The following is a 15,783-nucleotide window of genomic DNA, read 5'->3' as shown; positions in this document are numbered from 1 at the left end:
GACTCATCCTAATCCAATGCATTTAATGTTATGATATGCATTTTGCAACTCTTCTTGTCTATCTTTGCATCATTTATTTTTCTCTGAAACTTTCAAAGATGAATGTGAAAAAGCGTCAAGCAAAAGCTTGAGTTTGGAGGTGTTAAGACTCAGAAAATAGACTCTGAATGTCATTGGGTTAATTAAGTTTTAATTGAAATGGCATATTTTGACCTAGTAATATTCATGATTTAACACATTGTGATCAAAATTGCTGATGGACTTATATTGGTGTATTTCAACCAAATAGAAGCCCAAAGCTTAAGGTTTTAGAGAAGCCGAAGTGTTTAATATAACACGTCGCATATTAATTATGATATTAAATGCTAAATAGAGGGTTAGAGGGTTTAATTAGTGAAAATCCTGAGATTTGGGTCAGCTTAATTTGAGGAAAATAATAACGAAAATGGATTCAGAATGAAATTTGGAGTTCGTAGGTATATTTTGAGAAATTTTGATGAATAGTGATTTTTACCTGATAAAATACGGCAGTATAATTGCACCAGTAAGAGTGAAATTGAAAATACTGACATAGGGAATAAAAATATGTGGGGTTAAGGTAAAATTGATGGATTGTAAATTTGGTGAATTAAATAGGTAATTTAAGTAAGTTAAGTGACATGTGGACCCACTTGCACTTAAAGAATAAAGACACATGGCAAGTTACTCAAGTGAAGAAAAATCATATTTTCTCTCTCCTATTTTTAGCCAAACCATCGACCCTCTCTTTCTCTCTAAGCTTGGAGCTTGAACTCCATTGATGTACCAAGGGCAAGCTTTTACTCATTAACCAAGCCATTTTCTCAAAAATCCTATGACACAAAAAAACTAGTTTATGGTCTTGTGAACATAACCCACAAAGTAGATCTTGGGAGGGCTTGTGGGGTGAGTTTCCTCCCTTTGAAGATTCCGACCTGCACTTGTGTTTGGAGGAAAAATGAAGTTATTTTCATGGTGCATGCATTAGAGAAACTAGGGTAGGTGTCTTGGAATCTATTAAAGGTAAGAGGCTTTGATTTCAATAGAGTGGAATGGATTTGTAAAGTTAATATTCATGGATTTTAAGGGAGTTTCATGTATGTTTCATGATGATTAGTTGATATGTTTGGGTTATGAAATATTGATTAGTAGATAATTGTTGTTGAACAAGAGAATCAATGTGTTAAAATTTCATGAGAGGATGTTGTATGCGGAGAAAGGCCATCGTCCATGAAGTGTAAAAAGAGGCATTCTAGGTGTTTGATAAAATGCCTAAGTGATACTTTGATGGTAGTTGGGTATTTAAATTGTTGAGATAAGTGATTGATGGAGTTGTCTTCACATCCTTGTGTAGGTGAATATTAGATAACCATCTTGTGGCAATTTTCAAGTGTGACTACTTTTGAAGGAAGTGAATTGTATTTAAAGATATCTTTGATGGAAGCTTCAAAGAGGTAAACTTCCATTGTCCTGAGATTAATCCTCTTGTGTGTTCCACTATGCCCATTTGGGGGTAGTGGTTGGATGTGTTCTCTTTGATATTGTATGATAGAGTATGCTCATGCATTATTAACTTGTTGATTGACATGTGTGTGGCATGTTGTGTGATATTTTATTTGTGATCTCTGGTCAGTAGATGAGATTGGTTGGACTTCCGCTAGAATAGGCTCCATTGGGGAGTTCCGGTCAAGTTTTGTCGTGGGGCCGTTTCTGGGAGCGGTACTAGGGAGATCCAAACATGGGACTTCCGCTGAATAGGTCTCCACGGAGAGTTCCAATCGGGTTTTGCTGTGGAGTCGTCTCAACCATGGAAGAGGCGCCAGAAAGGTTCCCGGTGTAGATACAAGGTATGTTTTGATGATAACAAAGTGACAACAACAAAAAGAGAAGTGCATTGATCAATAGCGAAAAGCATCAACTATATGTGGATATTGAAGATGTATGATGTAGCCACACAAGAAGAGTGATGTCATATCAAAGTGGCAAGATCATTGGATTAAGAGAAACACCAAGATTAAAGACAACTAACCATGGACAACATCTAAGAGAAGCACAACATCATAACCATGGTGAAAAATGATCAAAACCAACAAAGTGTCAAGCATTGTCATATCAAACAAGTCAAAGCATCAAGTTCAAGAAAAGATCCAAGACACAAGACATAAAGCTAAGTCTAAAATCATTTTTGGAATATATCTTTAGGACTTAGAATATATGTGAGGGTATATGATAGATTGCATTATATGAGCTCAAAGTTTTTCTCAAAGTAAACATGTTTTTCAAATTGCATAATCAAGATGTTTTGCAAACATGTTTTTCAAATCCATAGAAAAGATCCTTGACATATTTTATAACTTGCATATTCTTTCATATCTTTCAAAGATCAAACATATTTGAGCTCATATCTTGAAAATTCATATACCCATAGTGCTTCAAGTTGTATATCCATACTTTGAGAGTGTATATTCATTTCAAAATATTTTTCCATTGTATTCTTGAGTTGAAAGGGTTGTGAGACCCATTGTTTGAGAGGTGGCCAAATACCTAAGTACATTTGGAGTGAATTGTAAGGTTACCAAGTACCCGTAAACTTGGAGATTGAAAGGTATCCAAGAACCCGAAGTCTTGGAAGATTGTAAAGGTTTGTCAAGCACCTGTGAAGCTTGACCATTAGTGAAAGAGTTGATCGAGCGACTTCAGTCTGGACGTAGGTCACAAGTGGTGGTGACCGAACCAGGATATATTGTGTTAGCAATTCTCTAAACTCTAGACTCTTTATTTCTAGCACTTTAATTGCTTCTTTGATATCTTGTATATGCTAGCATAAGCTCTATAATTGTGATATATTATATGTTATGGATTGTCTGAATGTATTGATTAGCTTTTCATATATCAAAGTTTGCTTTAAATAATTATTTAGAAACTAGAAGGGGGCTTTTGCGAAAATTTTATAATACTCAATTCACCCCCCCTCTTGAGTATGGAAGCCACATTCCTAACACCCGGGAGTTATATGATGGGGTCCTTGAATGAATCCTAGTGTGGATGTTCTTGGATGTGAGCCCAGTGATTGATGTGATTTTTTATGTTATATTGTTCATATGTTTATCATAGCATGCACATTGAGTGAGCCAGTGGGAGGAGTGACCCTCCAGAACTCTTGGTTTACTGAGATATATATGTATATCTCACCCCATGTTTTGGGGCATCATTTCAGGTACTATTGAGCATGTTCGAGCTTCGGGAAAGTGGCCTACTTAGAGGCGGAAATGGATATGGAGTGCATATGGACTACATGGCATTTTGGATAGATTCGTTTGATGCACTTAGTGGAATATTTTGTATCATGGACTTAGGATATGAACATGTTTGCATAAGTTTGTATTGCCATGCTTTGGTTGTTGATAGTTATTTTCTAAGTCATTTGATCATGATGTATATTTTGGTATATGTATCTATTTATACCTCACTTGATATTATAAGATTTTGGTGAGCATGGGAGATGTCATTTGCCACATTTGATGTATTTGAGGTATTGGTATTGTGGCTTATGTAAAAATTTCCAATTGAGGTATCATGGATATGTAATCATATGGATAATGTAAATGATGTACCTATGGGAGAATATATGCATGATGAAGGGTTTATTTTAGATGTTGGAGTGTATAATTTTGTTGGATGATAATTGATTAGGTACATGATGAAAAAATTGCCAAATGTTGAAAATATCAACAGAGTGTTGCCCAATTTTCACATCCTATACAAAACTACGTTCCTGGAACGGAACGTACTTTATTTGGACTTTTTGGAGAGGAACATCAGACGTTCCCTCCTTTTTTAGAGCTATGTGGTTATGGATAACCACCCCAAAACTTTGCTCTTTGTCAGAGAGCAAATGTATCTATTGGGTTGCCTCTTAGTCAGCGCTTAGTTTAATGTCTTTAGCTAGATATGGTACTTACCTCTCAAGGGATTTCAGAATTGGTTGAGGGGACCTTAGTGTCCCCTGGTAGTGATCCTGGTGTTCTGGTTTGAAGGTTGGCAACAATCTGTCCCAGATGGGACTCAATGTTCCTGACCACTGCATCATTCCTGGTGACATATTCCTTGACATAATTTTCCAGGGAGTTGATGCGTTGGTCATCTCTGTGGAACGAAACGTAGTTGTTTCTTCTTTGTTCAAACGTTCCACTGCTGCTACCTTGTTGATACTGCTGCTGATTGTTGTTGAATGGTCTCTGGTTAATGGGTGGCCTCCATTGGGTATTGTGGTTCTGATCCTTAAGGATAGTTCCTTCAGGGCTTGAATGTGTATTTCGTCTTGCTTGTTGATTGTCTCTGGTGAAGTTCCTATTGCCAAAATTTTCTGCATAACACACCAATGCAGTGGATGGGCAGTCTGTTGAGTCATGAAGGTCACCACAGGCTGAGCATGGTTCTGTTTCAGTTGCTGTGAGTTGTAAGACTTCCATCCTTGGTGCTGCTTGGTCAGCTTTCAGATTCTTCACTTCATTCATGAGTGATGCCAGCTGGGCTTCCATGGCTGTTTGTTTATCCAGTTCTAGCATGTCTGGCTTCCTCACTGGGCTCACTTTGTCTATTGGCCATTGGAGACATCTTTCAGCAGTCCCTTCTATGATCTCGTATCTTGATTCAAGTGTTCCTGTAAAGAAATATCCTCCTGTAGCAAAATCTAGGTGAGATTGAGAAGTATGGTCAAGTCCTTTATAGAAAGATTGTAGCACTCCCCAACTCTCTACCGCATGGTTTGGACATTTTCTTATGATGTCCTTGTATATCTCCCATGCTTCATAGAGATTTTCTCCATGAAACATTCTGAAGTTAGAGAATTCAGCTCTAACATCAGCTTGTTGAGATATTGGGAGAAACCTCTCTATGAACTTGTTAGAGAGTTCTTCCCATGTGTGGATTGATCCAGGGGTGAGAGTTTTCATCTATGTTTTAGCTTTTAAACCAGAGGAGTGAGGGAACAACCTCATTCTTATGCTCTCCTCTGTTACACCCTCGGCTTTAAAATTATCACAATGTTGTGAGTTGTGTGTAAGGATCTTCTGCAGGGAGTCCATTGAAGAACCCTGCTTCCATAATCATGTAGAACATGATAGGTTTTAGTTCAAAATTTGGTGCTACAGGGGGGAGGATTACTCCCCTATCTGGTCTGTTCCTGAAAGGAGCAGCCAAAGTTCTGAAGTTCTGTTCGGGGGAACCTCTTCATTGTTATTATTGTGATCAACCATGTTTTAGGAAATCTTTCCCTGAGGTTCCTTCTTCTCCTATGGAGTTTGCGTTCTGGCTCAGGACCAAAGAGAAACTCAGGTACTTCAATGGAGTGGTTAGAGTCTATTTCAAACTCTTCACTCATAAACCAATAGCACAGGGTATATATATGCACAACAGATTCAGTGATAAAGAAAAAAATATAAAAGTAAAGTCAGATATACAGTATATGTGTTAGAAAACAATGATAAGAACAACAGTTAGTGTTTCTAACCCCGGCAACGGCGCCAAAAACTTGTTGGGTAGTTTGCTGATGGTGGAAAAATATAAGTTCTGATAGGGGACGTTCTTCTGTTCTTGCAGAACACAGATTCGTCCCTCAGTTCCAAATTATCGTATTAATGCCCAAATTATCGTTCCCACGAGGATAGAGTGCTAATTATTGTTTTATCAATGTTTATAAAGAGTGAAAATGAGAAGAAAAGTTAGTAAATGAACTGTCTGGTCAAACGTTCCCTACTGTCTTGACAATGTTCCTCAGGAACAGTAGGTTCAACCTGATGGCAAACAGTTGCTCGCTGCGTTATGTATGTGATCATTCCTATTTAGAAGGTGAGATAACAATCATTGGAGTTTTTATAAGTACTAAATAAAATAAAATAAAATTACTAAAACAGAAATAACTATAATCAAGAGACAACATGGTGGTGGTTAAAACAGTTTAACAGAAGGAACGGATTCACTGCTTCACTCTTAAATGGGTTGTTTTCTCTGCTCAAGACTTAGCGCCTTTTGGCTTTGTCCCAGTTTATTTTCCTGTCAACTCTGATTCCTCAGCTCATGGTTTAGATGGCTCACAAGTTTCCATATTCCTATGGCTCCCTTGACTCCAACAGGTACTTAGTTCAGAACCTTAAAATGGACGAGTTGGCCCCTTATTCCTAAGGTGACCAGTAGCGATTTTGCCATGACATCTACCTTCGCCCAATGGCTAAGCTGTCTGAAATCCCTTCCTTATGGAAGTTCCTTTCTCAGTATGTACTAGGGGTGTTCATCAACCGATCCAAACCGATTCAAACCGCAAAAACCGAACCGAAAAACCGAAAACCGAATAAACCGAAAACCGAAAAATCGAAAACCGAAAGAAAACCGCAAATTTTAATTGGATTGGATCGGTTTTCGGATGGGTTGATGAAAACCGATCTAATCCAAACCGATCCAATATATTAATTATTCTCTACCTACTTGTCTTTTCTCCAATCGTAGCCCAAAAATTTATAGACTCAAGATCCATTAACTCATCAACTAAACACAAAAAAAAACTTAGTCACGTCTCATCAACTATAGTATTGTTTACTGATATTTTTGTATTTCAATTTTTTTTTTTTACAAAGCCAATATATACAAAAGATGTTATTTGCACAAGAATCATGAAACTAATTTTAGGATATTCAAAAAACCGAAAACTGATCCAATCCAAACCGAAAAAAGTTGGATTGGATCGGATCGGATTTGAAAAAAAATCTAAACCGAATGGATGATTACATGATCAAACCGAAGGGATTGGATCAGATGAGTTTTGCTTCCAAAACCGATCCAATCCAGACCGCGAACACCCCTAGTATGTACCCAATTTCCATTGGCGCACAATGAATATAGCTTACTCAGCCAAAGAAATACAAAAAGCTTCGGTCAAGAGTTTTGAAAACAGTTCTTTAAGAGTTTCACAGTTTACCCGTTCCACAGATAGTTCAGCTCATGGCTGGTAGTTTAAACATAATTATTCTCAACTGAGATCACATAGACCCGAGATTCAGTCAAGAGATAACGATTGGAACGAAGAGAAAAATACTTATATTAATTTAAAAGACATTTTACAAAAAGAAACAGAAAATGGAGAAAGATGGGTATTTGCTCGTGAGGAGTCTTGATGGTTGTTTACAGAGAAGGGAAGAGGGGTTGTCGCTTAACTATAATTACAACTGAAAATTAAACTAAGTTACTAACTACTACTAAGTGATCTCTTCCTTTCGGACTGCAAACCCTCCAGGATTCGATGATGTTTTTGTGTGAGGGAGGTCCTATTTATAACTGGAAGAGGAATGGAAAGACTGTAATTCCCTTGGAGCTAGTTGCTTGAATGAGGGGACAGGACGATGGCAGCAAAGTGTGAAGCTTGCGTGAATTGCTGAATGGAACAGGGTTTGGTAATGATTAGTCGTTGTTTGCAGGCCTTCCCATATTTTGCTTATGTTTTCAGCCAATGAGAACTCTTGATTCCCTGCTCTTCACGTTTTCAGCTGCTCAGTTGGTGCACCGCCTTGCTTTTTAGAAGTCTTTAACTCTACGTTTCCTGCAAAGTGTACAGAAGCATTAAATGAATGGAGCAGGTGCATTAAATGTGTCTCAGTCCGTTCCCCTTTTAATATATTTTAAAGGAATACGTTACCATCCGTTCCCCCACTGTGTTTTTGTCACAAATGTGTAAAACAAGTGATTTTCATGCTGAAGTTGCTCATCAGATGAGGGAACGTATGGTATTTTGCCATCAAAATGGGCTTAGATGGGAACGAATTTACGTCCCATCAATTTGTTGTCTAGAAAGCATAAGTTGCAGGAGTGTGAGATAGTAGCACTTACTGAAGAGTGCAGCGCCATTATACAGAAAAAGTTCCCACCAAAGCTTCGAGATCCTGGAAATTTCATCATCCCAATTGTGATAGGCAACACCAATGTTGGCCGAGCACTTTGTGATCTTGGAGCAAGCATCAACTTGATGCTGCTATCAATATGCAAGTCTTTGGGAATTTCTGAGTTGAAGCCAACTATGGTCTCTCTACAGCTTGCTGACCGTTCCTTGAGGAGACCTAATGGAGTAATAGAATATGTCCTTGTCAAGGTTGACAAGTTCATTTTTCCTGCTGATTTCATTGTGTTGGATATGGAGGAGGAGAGTGAAATGCCCCTTCTATTGGGTAGACCGTTCTTGGCCACAGCTCAAGCGATGATTGATGTAGAACAAGGAAAACTCGAGTTAAGGATGAATGATGAGACAATCACTATCAATGTGTTTGATGCTATGAAGAACTCATCTGACCAGAATGACTGTTTCAGACTTGATGTATTGGAATAGGTGGTTATGGAAGCGAAAAGTGATAATCAAGAGCTTGAAGAAGAATTGAAGGCTTAAGATGAAACTACTCCACAAGAAGGGCTAGAAGTTGTTTTTGAGGTGCTAGAAAAGAAAGAAAATGATCTAGTTACAGTAGCACCAAAAATAGAATCGAAAGAGTTACATGAAACTCTTAAATATGCCTTTTTGGGAGATGAAGAGCAGTACCTTGTTATCATCAATAAAGAGTTTTCTATGGATGAAGAAGAGAAGTTGTTGAAAGTGCTCAAAGAGCACAAGACAACTATTGGGTGGTCTATCTCTGATTTGAAGGGCATCAATCCTTCCTTATGTACTCACAAGATTCTGATGGAAGAAAATGTTAAACCTGTGAGACAACCTCAGAGAAGACTAAACCCCACAAAGAAGGAAGTCCATCAGCAACATGAAGAAAACAAGTCAAAGGTTAAGATGGAAAAATCCAGGAGTAACGAAAAGCATGTGAGGACAAAGTTTAAAGTTCCTGAGAACCCTCATCCTCATCCACATGCATATGATCATGGAAGAAAACAATACTGGACCAAGAAGATTGGGTCATCAATGGTAGTGTGCTTCCAACCACCATAATCGCAAGGGGTACGTCAGGCTCGAGACGTTAAACAAGCGCTTCTTGGGAGGCAACCCAAGAGTTTTGAGTCATTTATTTTATTTTTAGGGTCATGAGATAAATGGTAAAGAGGTACAGTCACAAGTCCATACTCACAGCACTAAGATGATGTAATATACATCTTGGGTGCAAATCCATTTAAGAGGGAATTATGAACTCACGCTAATCGCGTGAGAATGGTTCTAATCGCACCAGGTAAATCAGCATTTTCTTGAGCTTACTGCCAGTTCACGCAAATAGCGTGAACGTGGCGCTAGTAGCGCCAACAGTTCATTTCCACGCTCATCGCGTGACAATCACGCTATCCGCGTGAGAATTTTCTCTCGTTCCTGTCTCACCACGCTATCAGCGTGGTATTGGCGCTATTAGCGCCGGCGATATTGGATGATTTAGCAATACCGCGCGATTAGCGTGAGGATGGCGCTAGTAGCGCCGGCGATTTTGGAGGGTTTTTAAAATTAGAAATTTACAAAACCCTAACGGCCCATTTCCAAACCCACTACCCATTCTAACTCCTTCCTCCCCTAACCTCCGCCCCACTTCTCCATAACTTCCCTTCATCATATCCACACTACCAGTCCCCACTAAGCCAGCAGCAGAGCCTACTGATACACCGCAGGCTGCAGGAGGGATGACATGGATGAGTCGTGGCTGGATGGCTAATCCCCTGCTTACCATTTATCTTTCGTTATTTGTTATTTTGATGATGTTTTTACATTTCTATTTTGTGTTGAGACAATTGAGATGTTATGATGTTTAGCTATCTTCTCAGTTATGATTAATTGATGCTTTAACCCATGTGAGTGTGTTACTTGCACATAAATTCTTATTCTTCGACTAGTTTAGTTATATTGCTGGGGACAGCAATTTTCTAAATCTGGGAATTGGGCACCCCACATGTGGCACAGAGGAACCAGACTGAAAAGACCTCTAATAGAAAAAAGTTCTGAATCATCAGGGTAGATATCTGAACCCTTTTGTCTCAATTGCTGTTGTTAATTTTTGTTTTTGTGTGATAGAAGAAATCCTCTGAATAACATACCTGAATTTGCATTAGCTACTCATGCAATAAGAAGATCAAACTTTAAAGAGCATATAAGACACTGTGTGAGAAGTCACAATTGAATTCTGTGTTGAAGTCTTAGGAGTTATTATTGCTTAAATGATTGAATTATGTGTTGAGAATTACAGTTGATATGTGATTTTAAGTGGGATTTAGATTCTAGTTTGATTGCACAACCGTGAGGTTTGAGCCTATACAGTAATTTTTTTTTTAGAGACCTCATTGTAATAACACTCTAGAACTTGATCTTTTTCTAAATAACACATGCATGACCTGAAATGATAAATGCAATTCTTTCTTGTTAACTCATTGGCCAAATAGCTGAACCGAAAAAAATATTCCCTTGCTAGCCCCTTTGAGCCTTAGCCTGTTGTTTCTTGTTGAATTTAACCATGAGACTCTTAGCTTATTTTCCTATCAATACACCTTTGAGGAGATTGAAGCACTGATTATAGAAATTCAAGGATCAATTTCACAGAAATAAAGTGATAGTGAAAGCAAAAGCTGGGACCAAAGAGAAAAGAAACCAAAAGGAAAGTTGCAAAGCAGCAACAATGAATAAAAGGTCAAGAAGAAAAAGAAAAGTATGAATAGAAAGGAAAGAACTAAGTGAAATTGTGTCTGAGTATGAACAACTAAAATGTTGTTGTGTTTCAATCTCATATGCAGTCAAAGATTAGCCACTTCCCCAAATATTCCTACCCTAGCTTAAGCCAAGTTACAACCTGCAAAGACCTTTGGATCTAATGGTGCATGTTTATGAGTTCCTCATCTTTAGGAACCTGAGAATGGGATCAAGCCTATGGTAGTCTTATTACATTGATGGACTGAGAGTGAACCTTATACACAAGAGTGGAAAGTGCAGTGATTATCTTGGTAAGGAGTGATTAAGCTAGACTCTAATTCCCTATGCAGATTTTTGAAAAATTTCAACTGGAATTCATTCATGCACAACATTATAACTCTGAATCTCTTCCATGTAGAAAAATGTCATTGAGGACATAAAATTCTTCTTACATAGTTGTCATTGATGTTTAATGTTTGATTTTATTTATTGATGGGGACAACAGTATCTAAATCTGGGAATTGTTTGATATGCCTTCAGCATATAGGTATTTCAAAGCAAAAAGAACAAGGATTTGACAGTAATTTAGTGATAAAAAGTAACATTTTTAATGAATCCTTGATAAGTTTCCTTCAGGCACGCTTTCACTCTGTTTGTATGTTTTTACAGGAGAAAAGCATGAAAGTAAGCTAGGTTTCGAACAACTGCTTCACGCGATTAGCATGAAGATGGCGCAGAGCGCACCACAAGCCAGGAAGAAATGACAAAATCTACTGAAATCCGCGCTAATGGCGCGGTGTTCACACTGGCTGCACCAGAAAGGAGCTATCCACTGGTTCACCGCGCGATTAGCGTGGATCTGGCGCTAATCGCGCGGCTTCGTGCTGATTGTTTCCTGAATTGTGATTTGGACAAAAACATAAATAAAAATCAAATCTTTTGGGAAGATTGTGACCTGATTTAGTCATTGGCTATAAAAAGGAGTCAGAAACCTAATGAGAGGACATACTTTTACACAGAGAAGAACACAGAGGCAGAGATCAAAGCAAGCATTTGGATTGAAGATTGAAGCCTTCTTCTTCTCAATTTCTCTGGTTATTAATTTATTTTATGAATTCTTTTCTATACATTGAATTGTCAGACATGAATATGTCTGGTTAGTCTTTTATTATTGTGGTAAGGGTCACAACCCTTGATGTGAACCCCTTGTAGTTTGGTTAATTTTTATATTTAATTATTTCAATTGCATTTATTTTACCTGGTTCTTCATCTTCTAATTCTTCTAGAACTGATCACTCTTTTAGGATTGCGAGGGTTAGGGTTTTCAATAGAAATATTGAGATTCTAGTTCCTGACAAAGGGTAAAATAACAATTCATGTACGCACTAGGGATAGCTACATCAATTGCAAACGTGAAAAATTCACTGATTTAAAAAGATTAACTTGAAAAGGAATTTCTAAGGGATTAGGATTCTAATAAGGTTAATAAAGTTAAGATCACAAAGGAATTAGGGCTTAACTAATTAATTAACAGATGGTGAATTGTTTGATCAATGGGTAATTAAATTTAAACATTAATTAATATTGCAAGGTGAGGATCAGAAAGGTGTTGGCGTCTTTTACCGCAATATTCTTTTACATATTTTTTCAATCTTAATCTGTCATTCTCAAGTTTTCAAAAACATCTTTGAATTATTCACAAGTCTTGAATTATTCTTAATTTTTACAATCACAAAGCAACTTTTATTCATCCAACAAGAAAGGAATAGTTAAAATAATTTCGGTGCCTCAATCCTCGTGGAGACGATATCTACTTACTCTTTTATTACTTGGTACGATCTGTGCACTTGCCGATTTTACACAACAATTATCTAATGAAGTGAATGTGCTGATCTGTTTTGTTGCTTGAGGTCAAGCAAAAGCTTGAGTTTGGGGTGTGTTGAGACTCAGAAAAGAGACTCTGAATATCATTGGGTTAATTAAGTTTTAATTGGAAAATGGCATATTTTGACCCAGTAATGTTAATGATTTAACACATTATGATAAAAATTGTTGATGGACTTGTATTGGTGTATTTCAGCCAAATAGAACTCTCAAGGTTTTAGAGAAGCCCAAGTGTTTAAGATAGAGAGACCCAAAAAAGATAGCAAAAGAGAGTTGGATAGAGTTCAAAATTAACCCAAGTCAGAAACTGAAAAAGGGCAAAGGATAGAAAGTGGATTAGAATTGAAGAAGAGAGAGAAGATAACCAACGAAGGTTACTTAATTTCATCATACGTTCAAGACAGAACCCTAGCCCCTCTTTCTCCTTGGTCCATCGATTCAGCCAAACCACACCTTGACCCTGATGCTTGATGGTTTCTTGATAAAACCTTGAACCTTCAGACCACCTTCTCGTTACTTTCACCCAAATAGCTCCAAAACCCACGATTTGAACCAACCCATTTCACTTGTAAAGAATAAAAACTAAGTTGTTGTTTTGCTAGTTAAGGTAGTTACGCAATAGTGTGCGCGCCAGATTTCAAGTGTGTACCGTGGATGCTTGTGCGAAGATGGGTCACACGATTTGTGAAGCGAAGTACACGTGGATGTTGCAGATGAGCTTACACAACCCGTGCATATGATAGAAGGAGTACAAAAGAAGCAAAAGGCATAACGTATGGACTTCGTTCTTCTTCATTTTTTTTTCACTGATCTCTAAGTTGTTTTTATTTTTTTGATATTTTTATTATCTGCTCTAAAAAATTCTATAGTTTTGATATTAAGCAAGGCTTATCTTTTGATAGAGGCTCTGAGCAGTTTGATTTCAGTTTTAGTTGTAATTTCTTTTAATTTTTGTTGTTGTTTTTAAGCTCAACTCATATGGGTATGAGCTAATTTTCTAAAGGTTGGGTCTAGGTAGTTCCTGAACCTCAATGCTTGGATGAATGTTTGATTATCTAATTTTTAATGTTTACTCTCAGTTGTTCACTGCTTTTTTTATAGTTGAAGTTTTTTGCATTTTGGCGGGATGTTGGAGGCTTGTTAAGGATAAGCGGTTGGTAAACAACTCATTCTGGAACCTGCATTGAGCACGTGGACGTGAGTGAGGGACCACTCAAGGGGTCTCACTTTGGACATTAAGGAGCCCTCCATGTAACATTGGACCAGAACTTTCAAGAGTTCAAATCCCATTTGGCATAGTGGTTTATTTTGCATATTTTGGATGAGCTAGTTGTTAACCAAATCATTTTTCCAATACTGTAGGGAAGGAAAACCAATAACTCAACCTATTTTTCTAAATATTTTCACCAACTTATTTTTCTTATATCTCTGATATATCCTTTAATCAATTTTATTTTTTCTATTTCCTTTTTTGTATAAAAACAAAATAAAATATTTTTTAAACTGATTTCTTATTACTGTCCATCCATTAGAACAACTGAATCCAAAATTTATTCAGAAAAGCCTTACAAAAAAAAAAAATTAACGTATTACCTACTATTTCAAATTAGTCTTTTGATTATTTTATATTTACTTTTATTATTATTTTCTCTTTAGATTAACTTTAGTTATAGCAATTTTAAATTTTAGTCAAGTTAAAAATGTCAAGATCCTTTTCAGAATGATAACTGGACTCAAAAAGCTTTGTATTACTTATTGTCGCGTATACTTACGTGCATACTTTATAACTATAACTGTTAACATGACAACAAATATTTTATAATATATTTCAAATTGAATTATATTAACTTAAATATATTTCATGTCATTAATGAATGTTAATTTAAAAAGTATGAATTTAAGTTTGATAACTGAATCAGGTTTTTAAGCGGGCCGCATTGAGCACCCTTAACAATCATTTGTAATACAGTTTATAATATTATCATTAGTTAGTAAGATAACATAGGAAAGAGGTACTAATAGGAAGAAAATTTAAAAAATAAATAAACAAATACAAGAACTAAAATAATAAGTGATTAGGGAAAAAGTAAAAACAAGAGAAAGTTATGGGGACAAAATTTTATAATATGCTTTAAAATATCCCAGTTTAGATATAACCGTATATTTTAAGTTCATTATGTTCCTAAATACAGTTACACTGCTTCAGTGTCTATTTTTTTAAACTTGATATATAAATTCCTCACTTATGTTGTATGCAATAAAAAACTAAGTTCTAGACTAGAAACTTTAGTAAGCATTATTTTAGAAATCAAGAAGCTTTTTCAAATTGAATTCATCAGACAAGATGAAATGGATTGGCCATATAAATAATTAAAAAATAATTAAATATTTAATTTAAAATTTTAAATAAGAAATTTTCTCTCTGATAAACTAGAAGAATAAAGTTTAAACCAAAAAAGAAGAAGTTACATTCCAATAATAGAAAATGTATCATTTTAATGCTTATGTTCATGCCTTTATACGTATAGAGCGAGCCGCCTTGTGAGTTTTTCACTTTTTCATTATCCATTTGTAGCGTTTAAGAATATACAATACATTACCGCTATACTTTAAGCTATTATTTTATAAACACTGCCATCATGGCATATGTTGATAGTTAACACTTATGAAGCATGGACACTTCAAAAATCCTGACGTGTCGTGTCCGACACTCTCGGACACTCCCCGACACTCCAACACGCGTTCTAAAAATTTAAAAAAAAGTTCAAAGGTTAAGTTGCGTTGAGTTTTTAGTTTCAACAATTAGATTCGTTAGATTACGATTATCATTTTATTGAATTTAATATAAATATTTGGGATATTTTATGTTTCTTTGCAAAATTTATGAATATTATAAGTTTAGATATATAATATATTTTTTTGTTAAATTATTAAATATTAAATATAATATAAACTACATGAATTAAAAATATTATTTAATATCAAAATGTGTCCTAACGTGTCAAAATTTAACACTTTTTTAGAATTAACGTGGCGGACTGTCGTGTCGTATCGTGTCACGTGTCCCGTGTCAGTATCGGTGATACATAGGTTAACACTCATTATGTATTTGGTCCTTACAGGATTTTTTTCAAATTTTTTATTTAGTTCAACTCTCATTTATGATTTAGTAATTATAGTTTTTTCTTATTTTTCTTTTGATCCCTATATATTGGGACAATGAAAAGAACAAAAAT

General features: G+C 36.2%; 1 non-coding gene across 1 annotated transcript; it reads left to right on the top strand.

Moving 5' to 3' along the window:
* Positions 1-4,776: 4,776 nt before the first annotated feature.
* On the top strand, positions 4,777-4,883 carry LOC133314435 (small nucleolar RNA R71). The gene has a single exon (XR_009751956.1). It is a non-coding gene; the product is annotated as a small nucleolar RNA R71 (small nucleolar RNA).
* Positions 4,884-15,783: the final 10,900 nt, after the last annotated feature.

The sequence above is a fragment of the Gastrolobium bilobum genome, unplaced genomic scaffold (assembly GCF_033153095.1).
Source record: "Gastrolobium bilobum isolate Gb01-03AN ecotype WA unplaced genomic scaffold, APGP_CSIRO_Gbil_v1 utg7070, whole genome shotgun sequence".
Taxonomy (NCBI): Eukaryota; Viridiplantae; Streptophyta; class Magnoliopsida; order Fabales; family Fabaceae; genus Gastrolobium; species Gastrolobium bilobum.
Note: the sequence above shows the minus strand (reverse complement) of the source record. Positions and strands in the feature narration are given on the sequence as shown.